This window comes from Hakea prostrata, chromosome 1 (assembly GCF_041222555.1).
Source record: "Hakea prostrata isolate BN-2017 chromosome 1, UWA_Hpros_2, whole genome shotgun sequence".
Lineage (NCBI taxonomy): Eukaryota > Viridiplantae > Streptophyta > Magnoliopsida > Proteales > Proteaceae > Hakea > Hakea prostrata.
The window spans coordinates 28,656,023-28,665,065 of NC_142600.1; positions in this window are offsets into that span (position 1 = coordinate 28,656,023).

The following is a 9,043-nucleotide window of genomic DNA, read 5'->3' on the forward strand; positions in this document are numbered from 1 at the left end:
TTACATTTGGTGTTTCGTAATTCAACACTTGATGTCTCTAATCCTATGTCCAGCAACCATATTTTCCAACATTTCCATAAATTTCTAGATGGTACTAGAGAACCATGATTCGAACTTCATACGAAAAAAAAATCTGAGTTTCCTTCTTGAGGAGTTCAGTAAATTGCAGAGGTTTTGGTGGGAAAGCTTGGGTTTAAATAATTTTGAAGGACATTTTATTTGCAACGGAACATGGAACCTGTTGTGTTTCTTTTCTCTGATAAGCATCATCATTTGAATAGCTAATTGTTCACTTTTATGTATCGTATTGGTAGATACTTGAGTGCCAAGTTGGATCCAAACCAATTCAATCTGTGATTTAAAAACAAGATACAAAGGAAACGAAAGAAATTGTCTTAAATTGCATTGTAAAGGGATGATTCAAGAAAAACGGAACATGCCGAGAAGGGGACTTGTTCATTGCTGTAGATTATAAAAGTACAAAGATTTTTCTTTTGGGTGAAAGAATAGAATGAATCGAGGGAGAGGAGAACTCACCAGAAAATTTCCCCCTCTTTTGCTAAATCTAAAGGATAAAGGCAACTCATCACCTCCTTGCCGCTGGAATCTTCAGGAAATGAGAATGAACCCTGAAGTCTTAAACCCACTGCGTAAATATTGATGCCACAAACCAAAATCACGAACCCAGAGCACAAGATCAAAACACTCTAAAACCATCCCTTTCTCATCTTCAGGCGATCCCAAACCAAAGATCCCAACAGAAACAACCCCAAAACTCCAGAAGCTAAATCAGTTTCAGGTCTCCTCCTAAGACTCAACAAAAACATCAAAATACAAACACCCAACAATCGAGAAAGCCCAAACTTAATCCTCCGTGTCCTCCTTCCCCATCCCTCAAATCCTCTCCCTCCGAAACCTTTCCAAAACCCAGATCCTCCACCATATCCTACTCTAAAAGCTTCTCTGATAACATAATCAAGCGATTCTGGCAAGGCTTTCGAATTAAATGCAACAAACGCAACGTATTGGATCGCAGCTTTTACAATTCTTTCCCACGCAAACCGTCTTCGATTTTTCCTTGCAGCAACAATTGGAATCCGTCTTCGATTTTTCCTTGCAGCGACTGGAATCCGTCTTCGATTTTTCCTTACAACGACAATTGGAATCTGGGTCGGCGAAGTGCATAATCGAAGATGATTTAGATCTGGGTTCGCCCATGAAAATGTTGTGAGAGGTGTACTTCCGAACGGAGACGACGATCCAACCTTACTCCCATGGTGTGAAAGAAAACCTTCTTTAGAGAAGAGAGCTTGGCGTGTGGAATGTATACCGTGCTGCATATCGAATGTGGATGGAGTAAAATTCAAAATCTCTGCTGTAAATCCGCTTGAATTTCTTATGCAACAAAACGAATGGTCTTTGGGAAATCTTCTCTCTTTAACAACCAATGAGCAGAGTGTAAGTTACACATTCAAATTTTCAAATTTGGATCGGTAGTTAACACTTAACAGAGTAACAGTTACACAATAGGCCCTTCAAGCAGAACATTGTGGTTCGTGGATCTCCAACTTGTGTTTGATGTTTAGGGCCTGCTAGAAAATGATTTAGGGCATGTTTGGTTACGTGAACTTAGAGATTTGAAATCTCTGCATTCATAAATGCGAGATTAATACCCGTTTGGTTGTGAAAATCTCTAGATTCATGAAATTTAGAGATTCATCTTTTTATACTAAAAACGTGAATATGTAGATTTATGGGTACAGGTGAAATCTAGAGATTTTATCTCTACTATAAAAACGCTAAATATCTAAGCTGCGTTTGTTTGCAAAGGTGGGGTGGGAAAAAAAAAACATATAAGTCCCATATGTATGGAGGGAGAGGGAAATGAAAAGAAGGATTTTGTAGAAAAGTGATAGTGGTGGATCCCACTTTTTACTTTTCTCAACTTTTCCACAAAGTCCCACCAAATATGTAGAATTTTAAAATGCCTTGAGGTGGGAAAGTTGGGTTGCCACATCACAGACACTTGTCTCTCACTTTCCCACATCAAGCAACCAGACAAATTATCATTTTGAGATTTAAGAGAAAAGTAATAAATCTACACTTTTTCAAGAAATTTTCCACTTCACCTTTATTCCAGCAAACAAACGCAGAATCACAGATGAATCATGAATCCATAGATTTAATTCTACATATTCTGTTAATCAAACAGTTAATTTTATAAATTGTGACTCCACATATTTGAAATCTATATATTTAAAATCTCTAGATATTTAAAATCTCCAGACTCAATGTAACCAAAAAGGCTTAATAAAGATTCAAGAGTGGGTGCGCGCAAGCTGGCCCGGATGAACCTCAGTTCCAAAAAAAAAAAATAATAAAAGAAGAAGATTCAAGAGTGTAATCGGTTTGAATGGAGAGTTGGAATCGGGTGGGTTTTTAGTTGGAAATAAAAATCCAAATTCTGAAAATGTAGCTGACGAGGGATCCACTAACATTTTAGTTGGGGTTCTTTAAAAATAATAATAATAATAATAATAATAATAATAATAATAATAATAATAATAATAATAAAACATTTTAGTTGGGATTGGTGGATTTTTATTTGTAGCAAATTTTTTTTTGTAAGAAATTTCTATTAACCAAAAGAAAGAAAAAAACAGAACAGCCTAGGCAACTGGAGAGCATAACTCCTGAAGCCAAGGAATGGAAATAGGCTAAACCGTCGTACACAGGATCGACAGGATCCTCCTTGCAAGAGATCACTCTTGGAATAAAACAAAAGGAGCATGAGAGGAAAGATGAACTTAACTCCCTAATATCCTCCACTAGAGGAGCTAAGCATAGGGGAGGGGAGCTAGAAGCACTGTTTATGTATTAGACCAGTATTTTACAATCAGACTCTATCAGAAGATGATTACAGTCTTCTGAGAGTGCAAACATCAATCTAGCTCTCATAGCTAGAGCTTCCCCTTCCACCACTGAGTTGCATAGCACCGGTTCAGAGACTGCCTGTAAAAAATTTCTCCTTTATGATTTCGCAGAACATAGGCGACACCACCTTTGCCACTTCCTTTACACCAAGACACGTCTGAATTCAACTTTAATTTACTTTGAGGCGGAGGTTTCCATTGCTGTTGATTCTCATCAGGTTGAATATTATTTATCATTTCCCCATCTCTTGTTGTCTTGATTGCCTCAAATTCAGCATGTTCTTTTTGGGCTGCCTCAATAATTTCTTTTGGGGTAGTTTGTTTTCTCCCAAAAATCCTGTTGTTTCTTGCAATCCAAAGTTGCCAAACAATAAAGGAACATAGGTTGAGTATTGATTTGCTTACCTCCTTTCCGATCCTTTTTATAGCAGACCAACTTTTAATCCATTCTATTAGTAATGGGGGCTTCCTCTATTTGAGGCAAATCGAGACTACTGATTTTGTCACGTGTATAAATTAAATCAAATGGTATCAATTGAAACTTGAAAGTGCAGTGTTTACATTAAAAGTTTTTTAATTTTACAAATTTATGAAGAAAACCATCCTTACTCTTTCAACCGATTATCCCAAAATTTTAACAAAGCAGATAAAAATCCTTTAAAGGAAAAAGATTAAACTGCATTTTTTTTTTTGGTAGAGATTAAACTGCATTCAACCACAAATTTGTTTGGTTCTGTCATGAGTTTTTTGAGATTTGGCAATGTCATCATCATTATAGTCAATTTAATGTTTACATATTCATATCTTGATAAAGCCATTAGCAAAAGTCTTGTTTGTTTCTTTTAAATTTCTGATCTAAATGTCATGATTTCTTCAGTCCTAATGATGATTAGAAAAAAAAAAGAAGCAGTTTTGAAAAGTAACATAATACCTTTAAATAAAGTTCTTTACTTTTCCTTATTTTAGTGTAGAAGGATTTTTCTAATTTATCTATTAATCTGACCGTACCATACTTGGCCGAAACAAAACAACCGTAAACAAGTTTGCTTTTTTCTATTCAGTTTACCCTTTCCTTTCAAATTGATTGACCTTAATAAGAAAAGAAAGGTTAGACTTGGTTGTTTTGTTAAATTCTTCAAATTTAACTATATTATATCATTAAGGGAAATAAAAAAAGAAAAACTATTTGTAATCCCTCTTCTTTAGTTTTATTATTGATGCGTCTAAAAACTGGTTAGTCTCCGGATTCCTTAATGCTTGCCTACAAAACTAGGTTAGAAGTGGCCAACTGTACAGTCGAAAACCACCGCGAAGGTTAAGTTGGCAGTTGGAACATTACAAAACCCGGGCTGATTGCAGAGCTTAATTGAATAACATAATGGAGGGAAACGATTTAGATACCTCTATTGTGTGCAAGTCTTTAGTTTATATAGGGTTTACCTCTGCTTCTTGACCGTTAGATTCGTTCGTGCTCTTTGTTGTTGACCGTCATATCGTAGGGTTTTGTCTTCATCCTTCGGTGTCAGTTATAGTTTTCTCGTATGGCACTATTGCGTATCTTGAGTTTCACAGGAGCACGTTTCTTCCCATAACCGTCGGGTTCCTTCTTCTTCAGGCTATTTACTGGTTCACCCCTAGAACCAACCCGACTTTGGTTGAACCCAATCCACTGTTATTTTATCCTTATCATGAGCCCCCCAGGCCAAGCAATTAGGATGAAAAGATCGATGGTTTGGTTTGCTTTTCCTTGATCATGATCGCCAAGCCTGGTAGGTGAAAAGCCAAACGTCCACTCATTTTTCCAAACATCACATTTATTCCTCTGGCTATGCAAGGGTACATTCATTGAGCCACATGTATCTCTCGTAATCTGTGCCACACAAGCCACATGGCCCTTGGCAGCCGTCGAGATTAATCTCGTTCGTTGGATTAGGCTTCAAAATGTCAGTTGAGCTCAACCCTTGATTGAAGTTAATCCTGTTCGTATAAAATGACACTCTACATTTCTTATTTAAACCCCAGGGTGCTCTTACCTCTTCTCTAACTTTGTCATTTTGCGAGTTTGCCTACATTCGAAGCCTCCAACGAACTTTGCGATTTCTAGTTCTTCGACTTCCAACTTCAAGCTTCTTCTCACTAAGATTCAAACAAGTAAGTCCTTCGTTCTCTGCTTTTGTTTCTTCTTATTGGTCCTTCGACTACCCACTGAAAGAAATTCTACTGATTTTAGGAGAGAATAAATATTGATTGAAGAGTTAGTTTCTAATTACGAATGACATTTTGCATACCTAATAAGATTTTTTTTTCCAAAAATTGCCTTTAACCAAGTTTATAGATAGAGAATAATAAATAGGAAGAAAAGATGAGAGAGAAGAGAGGGGAAAAAATTAAAAAAATTAAAGAAATTAATATAAAAATTGGAAAAGATCACTGTGGTTCCGCCCCTGGTTACTCAATCGATAATGTCTGTCACCTCTTAGTAAAATGATCACAAATTTGAATTTTCTATGATTTACGTAATTGTCCTCACTCCCCTAATATCAAGCTACCAATTTCAAACAACCTTTCTAACCAACAACACATAAATGTTCAGGCTGGTCCATTACTCTTGCTCACTCTGAACTATATAAACCCATCCTCCTAAAGTCACCTTTACTCCTAGTATATATGTGATATCATTTACACCCTATAAAAGATAAAACAGAGTATGTAAAGGGGACTCCCTTACATTTGTGATCTGCGACACAATCACCTCTGCTTCTTCATGTGAACCCCATGGTGAAGCATTTGTACGCTTCAAAATTTATTGAATCAAATCTTATAGCATCCTTAAGCCAAAAAAAAAAAGGAAAACTAACATCTTTTCACACCAATGATGGTCTAGTGATAGAATAGCATAGGCGGTGCAAACCGGGGTTTGGTTCCCGGCTGGTACATGACAATTTTTTTGGGTTGCACTTCTCTTCTAAAATTCATCTTCATAGGGAAAAATTGAGAATATTGAATACAAGGGAAAAATAGCATGTATCCCTTTTGAAATTGCAAATGCTTTCTCAAGTTACATGAAAACTTTATTCTTTTCATCAAAACCTTTGGATCCATTTTTCATTGAATGTCTTTTCCCAAATATGGCCAACTGCGGGATCCTGGATGGAATCTCGAGGAATCCATCCATGGAGGAGATCAAAAATACTGCATTCTCCTTAAATCCCCACAAAGCTCCTGGAATGGATGGTTTTAATGCTCTCTTTTATCAGAAGCATTGGGATTTAATTAGATGTGACCTCTTCCAATTTGTCCAAATTTTTTTCAATAATTCCTCCTTTCCCTTTGGAGCAAATCACACACTCTTGTGTTTCATCCAAAAAAAAGAGCATGCAAGATTTGTTGGTGATTTTAGACCAATCAGTCTATGCAATGTGAGCTACAAAATTGTGGCAAAGGTGCTGACTCGAAGACTCAAATCTTTACTGAATCATTTCATCTCCCTGTTTCAAGGGGCTTTTGTAGAAAATAAACAAATTAAGGATAACATGCTGTTAGCCCAAGAAAATTTTCACTTTATGAGAAAAACGAAAGGGCGGACTAGATATGTGGCTCTCAAGCTTGACATGTTGAAAGCTTACGATAGGGTGGAATGGAATGTGTTAATTAAAATCTTTGATTTTTTGGATTTTGATCAGAAATGGTGTACACTCATCAACTCTCTTATTTCTAGTGCCTCTTTCTCGATCAAGCATAGTGGCAACCCGTACTTCTGGTTCTCTAGAACTAGAGGGTTGAGACAAAGATGCCCCCTTAGCCCATATCTCTTCTTGTTTATCATGGAGATCTTATCAAGGCTACTGACTGAGTATAAATCTCTCAATCTATTTAAGGGGGGTAAAGGTTGCTTGCAGAGCTCCTAAGATCTCCCACCTTTTCCTTGCTGATGACAATTTCTTGTTCTGTCGAGCAAAGAGGGAAGATGCTTTGGCCCTGAAGGCGGTCTTAGAATTATTCTCAGACATCATAGGACAAGAAATAAACTTGGAAAAAAGTGGGGCTTACTTCAGTAGAAATATACCCAATCATGAGAAGCACCTGATCCTATCAACTCTTGGGATCAATGAAATGGGAAAAGACTCACTCTAATTAGGCACCAAATTGATTCATGGCCAATCTAAAGTGAAGAATCTCCAGTTCATCATCAACAAGATGAAGTTGAAAATGGCTAATTGGAAAGCCGCAAGTCTTTCCTTTGCAGGGAGAAGTGTTCTGCTACAATCTGTTTGTCAAGCCCAATCACTTTACCACATGCAGTGCTTTAAATTCCCAAGTACACTGTGTAGAAAAATAGATTCTCTATGCCAAAGGTTTTGGCTAGGGAACCCGACCAAGGAAAAACAGCTTACACTCATCTTGTGGGATCGATGCTGCCAACCTAAGAAAAATGGAGGTCTGGGGTATAAGAAAATGGAGGACATAAATAAGGTGTTATTACTAAAGCAGGGTTGGAGAATGCTTAAGAACCCAGAAACTTTATGGGTACAGACCTTGAAGGCAAAATACTTTTCAAACAGTTCTGTTTTCGATCCGAAAGTAATGAAAAGAAAGGGGTCATGGACATGGAATAGTATCTGTGGAGTGTTACCAGATCTTGAAAAAATGGTGTGGAGAAAGGTAGGAAATGGAAGTAACACATCTTTCTGGTTCGATCCGTAGATTAAAAATCCAACTCACAAGATTCATCAACCTCCGGAAATTGACAGGTGGGCAAGAAACTCAACTATGTCAAGTGACAAACTCACTCAATCTTACCAACAGGTAGTCACCTCTTCCTCAAACTTCTCAGTTACTTTATCTTTCAAACATTAATTTCAATGATGAAAATGACGCTTGGGTATCCCTTATCTCAAGCAATGGAGATTTTACTGTCAAACTGGCAAGGAAATATCTGTCACAGTTGAGAACGATATCTCAAACCAATCCACTCACCAAATGGTGGAAGTTTTTTTGGAAACTACCACTACACCCGAAATTCAAGATGTTCTTTTGGCGTCTAATAAATGCAGGACTTCCCATCAAGGAAACTCTTGCCCATTGGACTTTGATGTCTCCGATATGTGAGCTGTGTGGTAATTGTGTCGAAAAAATTTGACATGTTTTTGTATCTTGCGAATGGACAAAAGGAATTTGGACGGCAGGTCCCTTAGGCCTCATAACAAAAAGATTGACACATGCATCAATCACTGAGTTGTGCAAATCTTTTATTTTTGACCCTGGGCAAGATAAATCTATTAAGAAATGGGTAGTCTCTATCTTTTTTATCTCTTGCTATTTTATCTGGAAAGAAAGAAACATCAAAATCTCTCAAAAGATCAACCCCAATCCAAGAAAAAGTGTTGTTTAACATTTCAAGTTGGATCCAATACCTAGAACTCAACACTAAAAAATCTTTAGGGATCATACTTAGAGAGAGAAATTTAATGATTTCTAAACCATAACACTTGTTTATGCAAAACTATGACTAATTTAAGCCATGTACCAATGTTGATGTGTGCAGGGGTACATAATGCAGCACTAGACAGTACTAGATGGAGTGTGGGACTGTTCAGGGGAGGACAACTACAATATCTCAGAGCAGGAGGACTGAAGAAGGGAAAGATCGTGGAGGCTCTCTTAAGTGGAATGATGGAGGGAATAGAAAAAGCACAAGCCAACAATATACAAGGAGAAGAAACATGGTGCAATGAAAAGGAACTGCTTGATCTACTCTCATCACAAAACCACACAAAGTGGCCAATAAATTATAAACCAAATTTGGTAAATATAATTTGTAATAGTAAGAACCCTAGTCTGAAACAATTTACCCACACCACACTCCAGCAATGGCTCACTTATATAGCATATATATATCCTCCATAGAGCATCGGGAAAGAATAGAAGTAATAGATGCTACTAATCTGTGTACTTGTTATTTTAAGTAATACTAAGTTTTCTTTTAGTATAAAAATAACTGGAACATAGGCATGTTGCCCTTGCTTATGGTATGCATTTTCTTGAATTGTATTGAAAGTAGGAGTTGAATCACCCAGAAATTAAACAAGTTATTCCTGAGACAATTATTT